We start from the raw sequence: 18,384 nt of genomic DNA on the forward strand, positions 1-18,384 counted from the left end.
TCTGTGCTGTCGATTATGTGGGTTCTGATTTGTTAGCTGTGCAAATCTCCACATGGACCAAACACCTTGCGTCTCCCCGGTAAACACAATTGGCCGTGGGCCCTTTTGTGCGCTGCCCTGGGGGACCCAAGCGACAAGTTCCGGCTGTTGCATGCTGGCCTACTTCCATTTCACAAAGGTTAAGCCATTCTGATTTGCCACTGTTTTCCATCTGGCGCAATCCTCGTGCTTCTGTGAAAACAACACTGTACTGCCCCTTTGGGGGATTTGAATCTGCCTATTCAGCTGGGTACTTTTCAGGTCCGACTCAAATGCTTGTCTGGCCAATGCGCGCAATACCCTTCCATCACATGCATTACGTTCTCATAAAAGTCACACCGCCATTGTTCACGTTGCCTCCCACTTATGCTTGCTCGAATTCCACTGCAAAGCTTCCCAGATATTGAATAACACTCATTGCCATCGTAATATGGCCACTCTGTTTACTGAGGCCAGCCTTGGCTGGGCCATGGGAGCCCCTTGTCTCTGTCATCCACACTGACGAATTTTATTGGCTGCTGGTCTTCAATATGTAAATTTACAAAGTACAGGCATTTTTGTCATCTTTTGCCAACGCTATGGATAGGAAATGTTTTCTATGGTGTTGCGGGAAAGGTTTTCCTATGCAGAAATGGAGGGGCTTTTTGTTGCCTTTGGGACGATAGACGCTTTCCCACCCTAAGTGAGATGGGTGGCAGCTTCTTCCACCTGCCTGGGCTGCCCTTTGTGCTATTAAGACTATACTTTCAGGGATCATTTCTATAGTTCTTAACTGAGGAAATGTGTTCGAAAGTGTCTGGTCTTCGCTAACCACGAGGAAGAGTTGAAGTGTTCTCTTCTGAGCGTGAAGCAAGTGAACAGTGTTGCATTTATGCAGCTGCTGTCTGCTATTGATGACCGTTCCTCTCTCCCTTTCAGGAGGGTTGGAGGAAGGGAACACAAACTGAGTGGTTAGCTGCTTATTATTCTGGTGAAAAATAGAGACAGCTCCCCTGTTCTTAGGGTTGCTTGGTGTCTGTGCTGTCGATTATGTGGGTTCTGATTTGTTAGCTGTGCAAATCTCCACATGGACCAAACACCTTGCGTCGCCCCGGTAAACACAATTGGCCGTGGGCCCTTTTGTGCGCTGCCCTGGGGGACCCAAGCGACAAGTTCCGGCTGTTGCATGCTGGCCTACTTCCATTTCACAAAGGTTAAGCCATTCTGATTTGCCACTGTTTTCCATCTGGCGCAATCCTCGTGCTTCTGTGAAAACAACACTGTACTGCCCTTTTGGGGGATTTGAATCTGCCTATTCAGCTGGGTACTTTTCAGGTCCGACTCAAATGCTTGTCTGGCCAATGCGCGCAATACCCTTCCATCACATGCATTACGTTCTCATAAAAGTCACACCGCCATTGTTCACGTTGCCTCCCACTTATGCTTGCTCGAATTCCACTGCAAAGCTTCCCAGATATTGAATAACACTCATTGCCATCGTAATATGGCCACTCTGTTTACTGAGGCTAGCCTTGGCTGGGCCATGGGAGCCCCTTGTCTCTGTCATCCACACTGACGAATTTTATTGGCTGCTGGTCTTCAATATGTAAATTTACAAAGTACAGGCATTTTTGTCATCTTTTGCCAACGCTATGGATAGGAAATGTTTTCTATGGTGTTGCGGGAAAGGTTTTCCTATGCAGAAATGGAGGGGCTTTTTGTTGCCTTTGGGACGATAGACGCTTTCCCACCCTAAGTGAGATGGGTGGCAGCTTCTTCCACCTGCCTGGGCTGCCCTTTGTGCTATTAAGACTATACTTTCAGGGATCATTTCTATAGTTCTTAACTGAGGAAATGTGTTCGAAAGTGTCTGGTCTTCGCTAATCACGAGGAAGAGTTGAAGTGTTCTCTTCTGAGCGTGAAGCAAGTGAACAGTGTTGCATTTATGCAGCTGCTGTCTGCTATTGATGACCGTTCCTCTCTCCCTTTCAGGAGGGTTGGAGGAAGGGAACACAAACTGAGTGGTTAGCTGCTTATTATTCTGGTGAAAAATAGAGACAGCTCCCCTGTTCTTAGGGTTGCTTGGTGTCTGTGCTGTCGATTATGTGGGTTCTGATTTGTTAGCTGTGCAAATCTCCACATGGACCAAACACCTTGCGTCGCCCCGGTAAACACAATTGGCCGTGGGCCCTTTTGTGCGCTGCCCTGGGGGACCCAAGCGACAAGTTCCGGCTGTTGCATGCTGGCCTACTTCCATTTCACAAAGGTTAAGCCATTCTGATTTGCCACTGTTTTCCATCTGGCGCAATCCTCGTGCTTCTGTGAAAACAACACTGTACTGCCCCTTTGGGGGATTTGAATCTGCCTATTCAGCTGGGTACTTTTCAGGTCCGACTCAAATGCTTGTCTGGCCAATGCGCGCAATACCCTTCCATCACATGCATTACGTTCTCATAAAAGTCACACCGCCATTGTTCACGTTGCCTCCCACTTATGCTTGCTCGAATTCCACTGCAAAGCTTCCCAGATATTGAATAACACTCATTGCCATCGTAATATGGCCACTCTGTTTACTGAGGCCAGCCTTGGCTGGGCCATGGGAGCCCCTTGTCTCTGTCATCCACACTGACGAATTTTATTGGCTGCTGGTCTTCAATATGTAAATTTACAAAGTACAGGCATTTTTGTCATCTTTTGCCAACGCTATGGATAGGAAATGTTTTCTATGGTGTTGCGGGAAAGGTTTTCCTATGCAGAAATGGAGGGGCTTTTTGTTGCATTTGGGACGATAGACGCTTTCCCACCCTAAGTGAGATGGGTGGCAGCTTCTTCCACCTGCCTGGGCTGCCCTTTGTGCTATTAAGACTATACTTTCAGGGATCATTTCTATAGTTCTTAACTGAGGAAATGTGTTCGAAAGTGTCTGGTCTTCGCTAACCACGAGGAAGAGTTGAAGTGTTCTCTTCTGAGCGTGAAGCAAGTGGACAGTGTTGCATTTATGCAGCTGCTGTCTGCTATTGATGACCGTTCCTCTCTCCCTTTCAGGAGGGTTGGAGGAAGGGAACACAAACTGAGTGGTTAGCTGCTTATTATTCTGGTGAAAAATAGAGACAGCTCCCCTGTTCTTAGGGTTGCTTGGTGTCTGTGCTGTCGATTATGTGGGTTCTGATTTGTTAGCTGTGCAAATCTCCACATGGACCAAACACCTTGCGTCGCCCCGGTAAACACAATTGGCCGTGGGCCCTTTTGTGCGCTGCCCTGGGGGACCCAAGCGACAAGTTCCGGCTGTTGCATGCTGGCCTACTTCCATTTCACAAAGGTTAAGCCATTCTGATTTGCCACTGTTTTCCATCTGGCGCAATCCTCGTGCTTCTGTGAAAACAACACTGTACTGCCTTTGAATCTGCCTATTCAGCTGGGTACTTTTCAGGTCCGACTCAAATGCTTGTCTGGCCAATGCGCGCAATACCCTTCCATCACATGCATTACGTTCTCATAAAAGTCACACCGCCATTGTTCACGTTGCCTCCCACTTATGCTTGCTCGAATTCCACTGCAAAGCTTCCCAGATATTGAATAACACTCATTGCCATCGTAATATGGCCACTCTGTTTACTGAGGCCAGCCTTGGCTGGGCCATGGGAGCCCCTTGTCTCTGTCATCCACACTGACGAATTTTATTGGCTGCTGGTCTTCAATATGTAAATTTACAAAGTACAGGCATTTTTGTCATCTTTTGCCAACGCTATGGATAGGAAATGTTTTCTATGGTGTTGCGGGAAAGGTTTTCCTATGCAGAAATGGAGGGGCTTTTTGTTGCCTTTGGGACGATAGACGCTTTCCCACCCTAAGTGAGATGGGTGGCAGCTTCTTCCACCTGCCTGGGCTGCCCTTTGTGCTATTAAGACTATACTTTCAGGGATCATTTCTATAGTTCTTAACTGAGGAAATGTGTTCGAAAGTGTCTGGTCTTCGCTAACCACGAGGAAGCGTTGAAGTGTTCTCTTCTGAGCGTGAAGCAAGTGAACAGTGTTGCATTTATGCAGCTGCTGTCTGCTATTGATGACCGTTCCTCTCTCCCTTTCAGGAGGGTTGGAGGAAGGGAACACAAACTGAGTGGTTAGCTGCTTATTATTCTGGTGAAAAATAGAGACAGCTCCCCTGTTCTTAGGGTTGCTTGGTGTCTGTGCTGTCGATTATGTGGGTTCTGATTTGTTAGCTGTGCAAATCTCCACATGGACCAAACACCTTGCGTCGCCCCGGTAAACACAATTGGCCGTGGGCCCTTTTGTGCGCTGCCCTGGGGGACCCAAGCGACAAGTTCCGGCTGTTGCATGCTGGCCTACTTCCATTTCACAAAGGTTAAGCCATTCTGATTTGCCACTGTTTTCCATCTGGCGCAATCCTCGTGCTTCTGTGAAAACAACACTGTACTGCCCCTTTGGGGGATTTGAATCTGCCTATTCAGCTGGGTACTTTTCAGGTCCGACTCAAATGCTTGTCTGGCCAATGCGCGCAATACCCTTCCATCACATGCATTACGTTCTCATAAAAGTCACACCGCCATTGTTCACGTTGCCTCCCACTTATGCTTGCTCGAATTCCACTGCAAAGCTTCCCAGATATTGAATAACACTCATTGCCATCGTAATATGGCCACTCTGTTTACTGAGGCCAGCCTTGGCTGGGCCATGGGAGCCCCTTGTCTCTGTCATCCACACTGACGAATTTTATTGGCTGCTGGTCTTCAATATGTAAATTTACAAAGTACAGGCATTTTTGTCATCTTTTGCCAACGCTATGGATAGGAAATGTTTTCTATGGTGTTGCGGGAAAGGTTTTCCTATGCAGAAATGGAGGGGCTTTTTGTTGCCTTTGGGACGATAGACGCTTTCCCACCCTAAGTGAGATGGGTGGCAGCTTCTTCCACCTGCCTGGGCTGCCCTTTGTGCTATTAAGACTATACTTTCAGGGATCATTTCTATAGTTCTTAACTGAGGAAATGTGTTCGAAAGTGTCTGGTCTTCGCTAACCACGAGGAAGAGTTGAAGTGTTCTCTTCTGAGCGTGAAGCAAGTGGACAGTGTTGCATTTATGCAGCTGCTGTCTGCTATTGATGACCGTTCCTCTCTCCCTTTCAGGAGGGTTGGAGGAAGGGAACACAAACTGAGTGGTTAGCTGCTTATTATTCTGGTGAAAAATAGAGACAGCTCCCCTGTTCTTAGGGTTGCTTGGTGTCTGTGCTGTCGATTATGTGGGTTCTGATTTGTTAGCTGTGCAAATCTCCACATGGACCAAACACCTTGCGTCGCCCCGGTAAACACAATTGGCCGTGGGCCCTTTTGTGCGCTGCCCTGGGGGACCCAAGCGACAAGTTCCGGCTGTTGCATGCTGGCCTACTTCCATTTCACAAAGGTTAAGCCATTCTGATTTGCCACTGTTTTCCATCTGGCGCAATCCTCGTGCTTCTGTGAAAACAACACTGTACTGCCTTTGAATCTGCCTATTCAGCTGGGTACTTTTCAGGTCCGACTCAAATGCTTGTCTGGCCAATGCGCGCAATACCCTTCCATCACATGCATTACGTTCTCATAAAAGTCACACCGCCATTGTTCACGTTGCCTCCCACTTATGCTTGCTCGAATTCCACTGCAAAGCTTCCCAGATATTGAATAACACTCATTGCCATCGTAATATGGCCACTCTGTTTACTGAGGCCAGCCTTGGCTGGGCCATGGGAGCCCCTTGTCTCTGTCATCCACACTGACGAATTTTATTGGCTGCTGGTCTTCAATATGTAAATTTACAAAGTACAGGCATTTTTGTCATCTTTTGCCAACGCTATGGATAGGAAATGTTTTCTATGGTGTTGCGGGAAAGGTTTTCCTATGCAGAAATGGAGGGGCTTTTTGTTGCCTTTGGGACGATAGACGCTTTCCCACCCTAAGTGAGATGGGTGGCAGCTTCTTCCACCTGCCTGGGCTGCCCTTTGTGCTATTAAGACTATACTTTCAGGGATCATTTCTATAGTTCTTAACTGAGGAAATGTGTTCGAAAGTGTCTGGTCTTCGCTAACCACGAGGAAGAGTTGAAGTGTTCTCTTCTGAGCGTGAAGCAAGTGGACAGTGTTGCATTTATGCAGCTGCTGTCTGCTATTGATGACCGTTCCTCTCTCCCTTTCAGGAGGGTTGGAGGAAGGGAACACAAACTGAGTGGTTAGCTGCTTATTATTCTGGTGAAAAATAGAGACAGCTCCCCTGTTCTTAGGGTTGCTTGGTGTCTGTGCTGTCGATTATGTGGGTTCTGATTTGTTAGCTGTGCAAATCTCCACATGGACCAAACACCTTGCGTCGCCCCGGTAAACACAATTGGCCGTGGGCCCTTTTGTGCGCTGCCCTGGGGGACCCAAGCGACAAGTTCCGGCTGTTGCATGCTGGCCTACTTCCATTTCACAAAGGTTAAGCCATTCTGATTTGCCACTGTTTTCCATCTGGCGCAATCCTCGTGCTTCTGTGAAAACAACACTGTACTGCCTTTGAATCTGCCTATTCAGCTGGGTACTTTTCAGGTCCGACTCAAATGCTTGTCTGGCCAATGCGCGCAATACCCTTCCATCACATGCATTACGTTCTCATAAAAGTCACACCGCCATTGTTCACGTTGCCTCCCACTTATGCTTGCTCGAATTCCACTGCAAAGCTTCCCAGATATTGAATAACACTCATTGCCATCGTAATATGGCCACTCTGTTTACTGAGGCCAGCCTTGGCTGGGCCATGGGAGCCCCTTGTCTCTGTCATCCACACTGACGAATTTTATTGGCTGCTGGTCTTCAATATGTAAATTTACAAAGTACAGGCATTTTTGTCATCTTTTGCCAACGCTATGGATAGGAAATGTTTTCTATGGTGTTGCGGGAAAGGTTTTCCTATGCAGAAATGGAGGGGCTTTTTGTTGCCTTTGGGACGATAGACGCTTTCCCACCCTAAGTGAGATGGGTGGCAGCTTCTTCCACCTGCCTGGGCTGCCCTTTGTGCTATTAAGACTATACTTTCAGGGATCATTTCTATAGTTCTTAACTGAGGAAATGTGTTCGAAAGTGTCTGGTCTTCGCTAACCACGAGGAAGCGTTGAAGTGTTCTCTTCTGAGCGTGAAGCAAGTGAACAGTGTTGCATTTATGCAGCTGCTGTCTGCTATTGATGACCGTTCCTCTCTCCCTTTCAGGAGGGTTGGAGGAAGGGAACACAAACTGAGTGGTTAGCTGCTTATTATTCTGGTGAAAAATAGAGACAGCTCCCCTGTTCTTAGGGTTGCTTGGTGTCTGTGCTGTCGATTATGTGGGTTCTGATTTGTTAGCTGTGCAAATCTCCACATGGACCAAACACCTTGCGTCGCCCCGGTAAACACAATTGGCCGTGGGCCCTTTTGTGCGCTGCCCTGGGGGACCCAAGCGACAAGTTCCGGCTGTTGCATGCTGGCCTACTTCCATTTCACAAAGGTTAAGCCATTCTGATTTGCCACTGTTTTCCATCTGGCGCAATCCTCGTGCTTCTGTGAAAACAACACTGTACTGCCCCTTTGGGGGATTTGAATCTGCCTATTCAGCTGGGTACTTTTCAGGTCCGACTCAAATGCTTGTCTGGCCAATGCGCGCAATACCCTTCCATCACATGCATTACGTTCTCATAAAAGTCACACCGCCATTGTTCACGTTGCCTCCCACTTATGCTTGCTCGAATTCCACTGCAAAGCTTCCCAGATATTGAATAACACTCATTGCCATCGTAATATGGCCACTCTGTTTACTGAGGCCAGCCTTGGCTGGGCCATGGGAGCCCCTTGTCTCTGTCATCCACACTGACGAATTTTATTGGCTGCTGGTCTTCAATATGTAAATTTACAAAGTACAGGCATTTTTGTCATCTTTTGCCAACGCTATGGATAGGAAATGTTTTCTATGGTGTTGCGGGAAAGGTTTTCCTATGCAGAAATGGAGGGGCTTTTTGTTGCCTTTGGGACGATAGACGCTTTCCCACCCTAAGTGAGATGGGTGGCAGCTTCTTCCACCTGCCTGGGCTGCCCTTTGTGCTATTAAGACTATACTTTCAGGGATCATTTCTATAGTTCTTAACTGAGGAAATGTGTTCGAAAGTGTCTGGTCTTCGCTAACCACGAGGAAGAGTTGAAGTGTTCTCTTCTGAGCGTGAAGCAAGTGGACAGTGTTGCATTTATGCAGCTGCTGTCTGCTATTGATGACCGTTCCTCTCTCCCTTTCAGGAGGGTTGGAGGAAGGGAACACAAACTGAGTGGTTAGCTGCTTATTATTCTGGTGAAAAATAGAGACAGCTCCCCTGTTCTTAGGGTTGCTTGGTGTCTGTGCTGTCGATTATGTGGGTTCTGATTTGTTAGCTGTGCAAATCTCCACATGGACCAAACACCTTGCGTCTCCCCGGTAAACACAATTGGCCGTGGGCCCTTTTGTGCGCTGCCCTGGGGGACCCAAGCGACAAGTTCCGGCTGTTGCATGCTGGCCTACTTCCATTTCACAAAGGTTAAGCCATTCTGATTTGCCACTGTTTTCCATCTGGCGCAATCCTCGTGCTTCTGTGAAAACAACACTGTACTGCCCCTTTGGGGGATTTGAATCTGCCTATTCAGCTGGGTACTTTTCAGGTCCGACTCAAATGCTTGTCTGGCCAATGCGCGCAATACCCTTCCATCACATGCATTACGTTCTCATAAAAGTCACACCGCCATTGTTCACGTTGCCTCCCACTTATGCTTGCTCGAATTCCACTGCAAAGCTTCCCAGATATTGAATAACACTCATTGCCATCGTAATATGGCCACTCTGTTTACTGAGGCCAGCCTTGGCTGGGCCATGGGAGCCCCTTGTCTCTGTCATCCACACTGACGAATTTTATTGGCTGCTGGTCTTCAATATGTAAATTTACAAAGTACAGGCATTTTTGTCATCTTTTGCCAACGCTATGGATAGGAAATGTTTTCTATGGTGTTGCGGGAAAGGTTTTCCTATGCAGAAATGGAGGGGCTTTTTGTTGCCTTTGGGACGATAGACGCTTTCCCACCCTAAGTGAGATGGGTGGCAGCTTCTTCCACCTGCCTGGGCTGCCCTTTGTGCTATTAAGACTATACTTTCAGGGATCATTTCTATAGTTCTTAACTGAGGAAATGTGTTCGAAAGTGTCTGGTCTTCGCTAACCACGAGGAAGAGTTGAAGTGTTCTCTTCTGAGCGTGAAGCAAGTGAACAGTGTTGCATTTATGCAGCTGCTGTCTGCTATTGATGACCGTTCCTCTCTCCCTTTCAGGAGGGTTGGAGGAAGGGAACACAAACTGAGTGGTTAGCTGCTTATTATTCTGGTGAAAAATAGAGACAGCTCCCCTGTTCTTAGGGTTGCTTGGTGTCTGTGCTGTCGATTATGTGGGTTCTGATTTGTTAGCTGTGCAAATCTCCACATGGACCAAACACCTTGCGTCGCCCCGGTAAACACAATTGGCCGTGGGCCCTTTTGTGCGCTGCCCTGGGGGACCCAAGCGACAAGTTCCGGCTGTTGCATGCTGGCCTACTTCCATTTCACAAAGGTTAAGCCATTCTGATTTGCCACTGTTTTCCATCTGGCGCAATCCTCGTGCTTCTGTGAAAACAACACTGTACTGCCCTTTTGGGGGATTTGAATCTGCCTATTCAGCTGGGTACTTTTCAGGTCCGACTCAAATGCTTGTCTGGCCAATGCGCGCAATACCCTTCCATCACATGCATTACGTTCTCATAAAAGTCACACCGCCATTGTTCACGTTGCCTCCCACTTATGCTTGCTCGAATTCCACTGCAAAGCTTCCCAGATATTGAATAACACTCATTGCCATCGTAATATGGCCACTCTGTTTACTGAGGCCAGCCTTGGCTGGGCCATGGGAGCCCCTTGTCTCTGTCATCCACACTGACGAATTTTATTGGCTGCTGGTCTTCAATATGTAAATTTACAAAGTACAGGCATTTTTGTCATCTTTTGCCAACGCTATGGATAGGAAATGTTTTCTATGGTGTTGCGGGAAAGGTTTTCCTATGCAGAAATGGAGGGGCTTTTTGTTGCCTTTGGGACGATAGACGCTTTCCCACCCTAAGTGAGATGGGTGGCAGCTTCTTCCACCTGCCTGGGCTGCCCTTTGTGCTATTAAGACTATACTTTCAGGGATCATTTCTATAGTTCTTAACTGAGGAAATGTGTTCGAAAGTGTCTGGTCTTCGCTAATCACGAGGAAGAGTTGAAGTGTTCTCTTCTGAGCGTGAAGCAAGTGAACAGTGTTGCATTTATGCAGCTGCTGTCTGCTATTGATGACCGTTCCTCTCTCCCTTTCAGGAGGGTTGGAGGAAGGGAACACAAACTGAGTGGTTAGCTGCTTATTATTCTGGTGAAAAATAGAGACAGCTCCCCTGTTCTTAGGGTTGCTTGGTGTCTGTGCTGTCGATTATGTGGGTTCTGATTTGTTAGCTGTGCAAATCTCCACATGGACCAAACACCTTGCGTCGCCCCGGTAAACACAATTGGCCGTGGGCCCTTTTGTGCGCTGCCCTGGGGGACCCAAGCGACAAGTTCCGGCTGTTGCATGCTGGCCTACTTCCATTTCACAAAGGTTAAGCCATTCTGATTTGCCACTGTTTTCCATCTGGCGCAATCCTCGTGCTTCTGTGAAAACAACACTGTACTGCCCCTTTGGGGGATTTGAATCTGCCTATTCAGCTGGGTACTTTTCAGGTCCGACTCAAATGCTTGTCTGGCCAATGCGCGCAATACCCTTCCATCACATGCATTACGTTCTCATAAAAGTCACACCGCCATTGTTCACGTTGCCTCCCACTTATGCTTGCTCGAATTCCACTGCAAAGCTTCCCAGATATTGAATAACACTCATTGCCATCGTAATATGGCCACTCTGTTTACTGAGGCCAGCCTTGGCTGGGCCATGGGAGCCCCTTGTCTCTGTCATCCACACTGACGAATTTTATTGGCTGCTGGTCTTCAATATGTAAATTTACAAAGTACAGGCATTTTTGTCATCTTTTGCCAACGCTATGGATAGGAAATGTTTTCTATGGTGTTGCGGGAAAGGTTTTCCTATGCAGAAATGGAGGGGCTTTTTGTTGCATTTGGGACGATAGACGCTTTCCCACCCTAAGTGAGATGGGTGGCAGCTTCTTCCACCTGCCTGGGCTGCCCTTTGTGCTATTAAGACTATACTTTCAGGGATCATTTCTATAGTTCTTAACTGAGGAAATGTGTTCGAAAGTGTCTGGTCTTCGCTAACCACGAGGAAGAGTTGAAGTGTTCTCTTCTGAGCGTGAAGCAAGTGGACAGTGTTGCATTTATGCAGCTGCTGTCTGCTATTGATGACCGTTCCTCTCTCCCTTTCAGGAGGGTTGGAGGAAGGGAACACAAACTGAGTGGTTAGCTGCTTATTATTCTGGTGAAAAATAGAGACAGCTCCCCTGTTCTTAGGGTTGCTTGGTGTCTGTGCTGTCGATTATGTGGGTTCTGATTTGTTAGCTGTGCAAATCTCCACATGGACCAAACACCTTGCGTCGCCCCGGTAAACACAATTGGCCGTGGGCCCTTTTGTGCGCTGCCCTGGGGGACCCAAGCGACAAGTTCCGGCTGTTGCATGCTGGCCTACTTCCATTTCACAAAGGTTAAGCCATTCTGATTTGCCACTGTTTTCCATCTGGCGCAATCCTCGTGCTTCTGTGAAAACAACACTGTACTGCCTTTGAATCTGCCTATTCAGCTGGGTACTTTTCAGGTCCGACTCAAATGCTTGTCTGGCCAATGCGCGCAATACCCTTCCATCACATGCATTACGTTCTCATAAAAGTCACACCGCCATTGTTCACGTTGCCTCCCACTTATGCTTGCTCGAATTCCACTGCAAAGCTTCCCAGATATTGAATAACACTCATTGCCATCGTAATATGGCCACTCTGTTTACTGAGGCCAGCCTTGGCTGGGCCATGGGAGCCCCTTGTCTCTGTCATCCACACTGACGAATTTTATTGGCTGCTGGTCTTCAATATGTAAATTTACAAAGTACAGGCATTTTTGTCATCTTTTGCCAACGCTATGGATAGGAAATGTTTTCTATGGTGTTGCGGGAAAGGTTTTCCTATGCAGAAATGGAGGGGCTTTTTGTTGCCTTTGGGACGATAGACGCTTTCCCACCCTAAGTGAGATGGGTGGCAGCTTCTTCCACCTGCCTGGGCTGCCCTTTGTGCTATTAAGACTATACTTTCAGGGATCATTTCTATAGTTCTTAACTGAGGAAATGTGTTCGAAAGTGTCTGGTCTTCGCTAACCACGAGGAAGCGTTGAAGTGTTCTCTTCTGAGCGTGAAGCAAGTGAACAGTGTTGCATTTATGCAGCTGCTGTCTGCTATTGATGACCGTTCCTCTCTCCCTTTCAGGAGGGTTGGAGGAAGGGAACACAAACTGAGTGGTTAGCTGCTTATTATTCTGGTGAAAAATAGAGACAGCTCCCCTGTTCTTAGGGTTGCTTGGTGTCTGTGCTGTCGATTATGTGGGTTCTGATTTGTTAGCTGTGCAAATCTCCACATGGACCAAACACCTTGCGTCGCCCCGGTAAACACAATTGGCCGTGGGCCCTTTTGTGCGCTGCCCTGGGGGACCCAAGCGACAAGTTCCGGCTGTTGCATGCTGGCCTACTTCCATTTCACAAAGGTTAAGCCATTCTGATTTGCCACTGTTTTCCATCTGGCGCAATCCTCGTGCTTCTGTGAAAACAACACTGTACTGCCCCTTTGGGGGATTTGAATCTGCCTATTCAGCTGGGTACTTTTCAGGTCCGACTCAAATGCTTGTCTGGCCAATGCGCGCAATACCCTTCCATCACATGCATTACGTTCTCATAAAAGTCACACCGCCATTGTTCACGTTGCCTCCCACTTATGCTTGCTCGAATTCCACTGCAAAGCTTCCCAGATATTGAATAACACTCATTGCCATCGTAATATGGCCACTCTGTTTACTGAGGCCAGCCTTGGCTGGGCCATGGGAGCCCCTTGTCTCTGTCATCCACACTGACGAATTTTATTGGCTGCTGGTCTTCAATATGTAAATTTACAAAGTACAGGCATTTTTGTCATCTTTTGCCAACGCTATGGATAGGAAATGTTTTCTATGGTGTTGCGGGAAAGGTTTTCCTATGCAGAAATGGAGGGGCTTTTTGTTGCCTTTGGGACGATAGACGCTTTCCCACCCTAAGTGAGATGGGTGGCAGCTTCTTCCACCTGCCTGGGCTGCCCTTTGCGCTATTAAGACTATACTTTCAGGGATCATTTCTATAGTTCTTAACTGAGGAAATGTGTTCGAAAGTGTCTGGTCTTCGCTAACCACGAGGAAGAGTTGAAGTGTTCTCTTCTGAGCGTGAAGCAAGTGGACAGTGTTGCATTTATGCAGCTGCTGTCTGCTATTGATGACCGTTCCTCTCTCCCTTTCAGGAGGGTTGGAGGAAGGGAACACAAACTGAGTGGTTAGCTGCTTATTATTCTGGTGAAAAATAGAGACAGCTCCCCTGTTCTTAGGGTTGCTTGGTGTCTGTGCTGTCGATTATGTGGGTTCTGATTTGTTAGCTGTGCAAATCTCCACATGGACCAAACACCTTGCGTCGCCCCGGTAAACACAATTGGCCGTGGGCCCTTTTGTGCGCTGCCCTGGGGGACCCAAGCGACAAGTTCCGGCTGTTGCATGCTGGCCTACTTCCATTTCACAAAGGTTAAGCCATTCTGATTTGCCACTGTTTTCCATCTGGCGCAATCCTCGTGCTTCTGTGAAAACAACACTGTACTGCCTTTGAATCTGCCTATTCAGCTGGGTACTTTTCAGGTCCGACTCAAATGCTTGTCTGGCCAATGCGCGCAATACCCTTCCATCACATGCATTACGTTCTCATAAAAGTCACACCGCCATTGTTCACGTTGCCTCCCACTTATGCTTGCTCGAATTCCACTGCAAAGCTTCCCAGATATTGAATAACACTCATTGCCATCGTAATATGGCCACTCTGTTTACTGAGGCCAGCCTTGGCTGGGCCATGGGAGCCCCTTGTCTCTGTCATCCACACTGACGAATTTTATTGGCTGCTGGTCTTCAATATGTAAATTTACAAAGTACAGGCATTTTTGTCATCTTTTGCCAACGCTATGGATAGGAAATGTTTTCTATGGTGTTGCGGGAAAGGTTTTCCTATGCAGAAATGGAGGGGCTTTTTGTTGCCTTTGGGACGATAGACGCTTTCCCACCCTAAGTGAGATGGGTGGCAGCTTCTTCCACCTGCCTGGGCTGCCCTTTGTGCTATTAAGACTATACTTTCAGGGATCATTTCTATAGTTCTTAACTGAGGAAATGTGTTCGAAAGTGTCTGGTCTTCGCTAACCACGAGGAAGCGTTGAAGTGTTCTCTTCTGAGCGTGAAGCAAGTGAACAGTGTTGCATTTATGCAGCTGCTGTCTGCTATTGATGACCGTTCCTCTCTCCCTTTCAGGAGGGTTGGAGGAAGGGAACACAAACTGAGTGGTTAGCTGCTTATTATTCTGGTGAAAAATAGAGACAGCTCCCCTGTTCTTAGGGTTGCTTGGTGTCTGTGCTGTCGATTATGTGGGTTCTGATTTGTTAGCTGTGCAAATCTCCACATGGACCAAACACCTTGCGTCGCCCCGGTAAACACAATTGGCCGTGGGCCCTTTTGTGCGCTGCCCTGGGGGACCCAAGCGACAAGTTCCGGCTGTTGCATGCTGGCCTACTTCCATTTCACAAAGGTTAAGCCATTCTGATTTGCCACTGTTTTCCATCTGGCGCAATCCTCGTGCTTCTGTGAAAACAACACTGTACTGCCCCTTTGGGGGATTTGAATCTGCCTATTCAGCTGGGTACTTTTCAGGTCCGACTCAAATGCTTGTCTGGCCAATGCGCGCAATACCCTTCCATCACATGCATTACGTTCTCATAAAAGTCACACCGCCATTGTTCACGTTGCCTCCCACTTATGCTTGCTCGAATTCCACTGCAAAGCTTCCCAGATATTGAATAACACTCATTGCCATCGTAATATGGCCACTCTGTTTACTGAGGCCAGCCTTGGCTGGGCCATGGGAGCCCCTTGTCTCTGTCATCCACACTGACGAATTTTATTGGCTGCTGGTCTTCAATATGTAAATTTACAAAGTACAGGCATTTTTGTCATCTTTTGCCAACGCTATGGATAGGAAATGTTTTCTATGGTGTTGCGGGAAAGGTTTTCCTATGCAGAAATGGAGGGGCTTTTTGTTGCCTTTGGGACGATAGACGCTTTCCCACCCTAAGTGAGATGGGTGGCAGCTTCTTCCACCTGCCTGGGCTGCCCTTTGTGCTATTAAGACTATACTTTCAGGGATCATTTCTATAGTTCTTAACTGAGGAAATGTGTTCGAAAGTGTCTGGTCTTCGCTAACCACGAGGAAGAGTTGAAGTGTTCTCTTCTGAGCGTGAAGCAAGTGGACAGTGTTGCATTTATGCAGCTGCTGTCTGCTATTGATGACCGTTCCTCTCTCCCTTTCAGGAGGGTTGGAGGAAGGGAACACAAACTGAGTGGTTAGCTGCTTATTATTCTGGTGAAAAATAGAGACAGCTCCCCTGTTCTTAGGGTTGCTTGGTGTCTGTGCTGTCGATTATGTGGGTTCTGATTTGTTAGCTGTGCAAATCTCCACATGGACCAAACACCTTGCGTCTCCCCGGTAAACACAATTGGCCGTGGGCCCTTTTGTGCGCTGCCCTGGGGGACCCAAGCGACAAGTTCCGGCTGTTGCATGCTGGCCTACTTCCATTTCACAAAGGTTAAGCCATTCTGATTTGCCACTGTTTTCCATCTGGCGCAATCCTCGTGCTTCTGTGAAAACAACACTGTACTGCCCCTTTGGGGGATTTGAATCTGCCTATTCAGCTGGGTACTTTTCAGGTCCGACTCAAATGCTTGTCTGGCCAATGCGCGCAATACCCTTCCATCACATGCATTACGTTCTCATAAAAGTCACACCGCCATTGTTCACGTTGCCTCCCACTTATGCTTGCTCGAATTCCACTGCAAAGCTTCCCAGATATTGAATAACACTCATTGCCATCGTAATATGGCCACTCTGTTTACTGAGGCCAGCCTTGGCTGGGCCATGGGAGCCCCTTGTCTCTGTCATCCACACTGACGAATTTTATTGGCTGCTGGTCTTCAATATGTAAATTTACAAAGTACAGGCATTTTTGTCATCTTTTGCCAACGCTATGGATAGGAAATGTTTTCTATGGTGTTGCGGGAAAGGTTTTCCTATGCAGAAATGGAGGGGCTTTTTGTTGCATTTGGGACGATAGACGCTTTCCCACCCTAAGTGAGATGGGTGGCAGCTTCTTCCACCTGCCTGGGCTGCCTTTTGTGCTATTAAGACTATACTTTCAGGGATCATTTCTATAGTTCTTAACTGAGGAAATGTGTTCGAAAGTGTCTGGTCTTCGCTAACCACGAGGAAGAGTTGAAGTGTTCTCTTCTGAGCGTGAAGCAAGTGGACAGTGTTGCATTTATGCAGCTGCTGTCTGCTATTGATGACCGTTCCTCTCTCCCTTTCAGGAGGGTTGGAGGAAGGGAACACAAACTGAGTGGTTAGCTGCTTATTATTCTGGTGAAAAATAGAGACAGCTCCCCTGTTCTTAGGGTTGCTTGGTGTCTGTGCTGTCGATTATGTGGGTTCTGATTTGTTAGCTGTGCAAATCTCCACATGGACCAAACACCTTGCGTCGCCCCGGTAAACACAATTGGCCATGGGCCCTTTTGTGCGCTGCCCTGGGGGACCCAAGCGACAAGTTCCGGCTGTTGCATGCTGGCCTACTTCCATTTCACAAAGGTTAAGCCATTCTGATTTGCCACTGTTTTCCATCTGGCGCAATCCTCGTGCTTCTGTGAAAACAACACTGTACTGCCTTTGAATCTGCCTATTCAGCTGGGTACTTTTCAGGTCCGACTCAAATGCTTGTCTGGCCAATGCGCGCAATACCCTTCCATCACATGCATTACGTTCTCATAAAAGTCACACCGCCATTGTTCACGTTGCCTCCCACTTATGCTTGCTCGAATTCCACTGCAAAGCTTCCCAGATATTGAATAACACTCATTGCCATCGTAATATGGCCACTCTGTTTACTGAGGCCAGCCTTGGCTGGGCCATGGGAGCCCCTTGTCTCTGTCATCCACACTGACGAATTTTATTGGCTGCTGGTCTTCAATATGTAAATTTACAAAGTACAGGCATTTTTGTCATCTTTTGCCAACGCTATGGATAGGAAATGTTTTCTATGGTGTTGCGGGAAAGGTTTTCCTATGCAGAAATGGAGGGGCTTTTTGTTGCATTTGGGACGATAGACGCTTTCCCACCCTAAGTGAGATGGGTGGCAGCTTCTTCCACCTGCCTGGGCTGCCCTTTGTGCTATTAAGACTATACTTTCAGGGATCATTTCTATAGTTCTTAACTGAGGAAATGTGTTCGAAAGTGTCTGGTCTTCGCTAACCACGAGGAAGAGTTGAAGTGTTCTCTTCTGAGCGTGAAGCAAGTGGACAGTGTTGCATTTATGCAGCTGCTGTCTGCTATTGATGACCGTTCCTCTCTCCCTTTCAGGAGGGTTGGAGGAAGGGAACACAAACTGAGTGGTTAGCTGCTTATTATTCTGGTGAAAAATAGAGACAGCTCCCCTGTTCTTAGGGTTGCTTGGTGTCTGTGCTGTCGATTATGTGGGTTCTGATTTGTTAGCTGTGCAAATCTCCACATGGACCAAACACCTTGCGTCGCCCCGGTAAACACAATTGCCGTGGGCCCTTTTGTGCGCTGCCCTTGGGGACCCAAGCGACAAGTTCCGGCTGTTGCATGCTGGCCTACTTCCATTTCACAAAGGTTAAGCCATTCTGATTTGCCACTGTTTTTCATCTGGCGCAATCCTCGTGCTTCTGTGAAAACAACACTGTACTGCCTTTGAATCTGCCTATTCAGCTGGGTACTTTTCAGGTCCGACTCAAATGCTTGTCTGGCCAATGCGCGCAATACCCTTCCATCACATGCATTACGTTCTCATAAAAGTCACACCGCCATTGTTCACGTTGCCTCCCACTTATGCTTGCTCGAATTCCACTGCAAAGCTTCCCAGATATTGAATAACACTCATTGCCATCGTAATATGGCCACTCTGTTTACTGAGGCCAGCCTTGGCTGGGCCATGGGAGCCCCTTGTCTCTGTCATCCACACTGACGAATTTTATTGGCTGCTGG

At 47.7% G+C, this 18,384-nt stretch overlaps 17 non-coding genes across 17 annotated transcripts; all 17 read left to right on the plus strand.

Moving 5' to 3' along the window:
- Positions 1 to 773: 773 nt before the first annotated feature.
- Positions 774 to 991, plus strand: LOC138490706 (small nucleolar RNA U3). The gene has a single exon (XR_011275622.1). It is a non-coding gene; the product is annotated as a small nucleolar RNA U3 (small nucleolar RNA).
- Positions 992 to 1,826: 835 nt separating this feature from the next.
- On the plus strand, positions 1,827 to 2,044 carry LOC138490368 (small nucleolar RNA U3). Its single transcript, XR_011275403.1, has one exon. It is a non-coding gene; the product is annotated as a small nucleolar RNA U3 (small nucleolar RNA).
- An 835-nt stretch (positions 2,045 to 2,879) lies between these two features.
- On the plus strand, positions 2,880 to 3,097 carry LOC138489857 (small nucleolar RNA U3). Its single transcript, XR_011274953.1, has one exon. It is a non-coding gene; the product is annotated as a small nucleolar RNA U3 (small nucleolar RNA).
- An 824-nt stretch (positions 3,098 to 3,921) lies between these two features.
- On the plus strand, positions 3,922 to 4,139 carry LOC138490296 (small nucleolar RNA U3). The gene has a single exon (XR_011275338.1). It is a non-coding gene; the product is annotated as a small nucleolar RNA U3 (small nucleolar RNA).
- An 835-nt stretch (positions 4,140 to 4,974) lies between these two features.
- On the plus strand, positions 4,975 to 5,192 carry LOC138489858 (small nucleolar RNA U3). Its single transcript, XR_011274954.1, has one exon. It is a non-coding gene; the product is annotated as a small nucleolar RNA U3 (small nucleolar RNA).
- An 824-nt stretch (positions 5,193 to 6,016) lies between these two features.
- On the plus strand, positions 6,017 to 6,234 carry LOC138489859 (small nucleolar RNA U3). Its single transcript, XR_011274955.1, has one exon. It is a non-coding gene; the product is annotated as a small nucleolar RNA U3 (small nucleolar RNA).
- An 824-nt stretch (positions 6,235 to 7,058) lies between these two features.
- Positions 7,059 to 7,276, plus strand: LOC138490297 (small nucleolar RNA U3). Its single transcript, XR_011275339.1, has one exon. It is a non-coding gene; the product is annotated as a small nucleolar RNA U3 (small nucleolar RNA).
- Positions 7,277 to 8,111: 835 nt separating this feature from the next.
- LOC138489860 (small nucleolar RNA U3) lies at positions 8,112 to 8,329 on the plus strand. The gene has a single exon (XR_011274956.1). It is a non-coding gene; the product is annotated as a small nucleolar RNA U3 (small nucleolar RNA).
- Positions 8,330 to 9,164: 835 nt separating this feature from the next.
- LOC138490707 (small nucleolar RNA U3) lies at positions 9,165 to 9,382 on the plus strand. The gene has a single exon (XR_011275623.1). It is a non-coding gene; the product is annotated as a small nucleolar RNA U3 (small nucleolar RNA).
- An 835-nt stretch (positions 9,383 to 10,217) lies between these two features.
- LOC138490369 (small nucleolar RNA U3) lies at positions 10,218 to 10,435 on the plus strand. The gene has a single exon (XR_011275404.1). It is a non-coding gene; the product is annotated as a small nucleolar RNA U3 (small nucleolar RNA).
- Positions 10,436 to 11,270: 835 nt separating this feature from the next.
- Positions 11,271 to 11,488, plus strand: LOC138489861 (small nucleolar RNA U3). The gene has a single exon (XR_011274957.1). It is a non-coding gene; the product is annotated as a small nucleolar RNA U3 (small nucleolar RNA).
- Positions 11,489 to 12,312: 824 nt separating this feature from the next.
- On the plus strand, positions 12,313 to 12,530 carry LOC138490298 (small nucleolar RNA U3). The gene has a single exon (XR_011275340.1). It is a non-coding gene; the product is annotated as a small nucleolar RNA U3 (small nucleolar RNA).
- An 835-nt stretch (positions 12,531 to 13,365) lies between these two features.
- LOC138489862 (small nucleolar RNA U3) lies at positions 13,366 to 13,583 on the plus strand. Its single transcript, XR_011274958.1, has one exon. It is a non-coding gene; the product is annotated as a small nucleolar RNA U3 (small nucleolar RNA).
- An 824-nt stretch (positions 13,584 to 14,407) lies between these two features.
- LOC138490299 (small nucleolar RNA U3) lies at positions 14,408 to 14,625 on the plus strand. Its single transcript, XR_011275341.1, has one exon. It is a non-coding gene; the product is annotated as a small nucleolar RNA U3 (small nucleolar RNA).
- An 835-nt stretch (positions 14,626 to 15,460) lies between these two features.
- On the plus strand, positions 15,461 to 15,678 carry LOC138489863 (small nucleolar RNA U3). The gene has a single exon (XR_011274959.1). It is a non-coding gene; the product is annotated as a small nucleolar RNA U3 (small nucleolar RNA).
- An 835-nt stretch (positions 15,679 to 16,513) lies between these two features.
- On the plus strand, positions 16,514 to 16,731 carry LOC138489865 (small nucleolar RNA U3). The gene has a single exon (XR_011274961.1). It is a non-coding gene; the product is annotated as a small nucleolar RNA U3 (small nucleolar RNA).
- Positions 16,732 to 17,555: 824 nt separating this feature from the next.
- Positions 17,556 to 17,773, plus strand: LOC138489867 (small nucleolar RNA U3). Its single transcript, XR_011274962.1, has one exon. It is a non-coding gene; the product is annotated as a small nucleolar RNA U3 (small nucleolar RNA).
- The last annotated feature ends 611 nt before the right edge of the window (positions 17,774 to 18,384 follow it).

This window comes from Ambystoma mexicanum, chromosome 9 (genome assembly GCF_040938575.1).
Source record: "Ambystoma mexicanum isolate Mex_15411 chromosome 9, UKY_AmexF1_1, whole genome shotgun sequence".
Taxonomy (NCBI): domain Eukaryota; kingdom Metazoa; phylum Chordata; class Amphibia; order Caudata; family Ambystomatidae; genus Ambystoma; species Ambystoma mexicanum.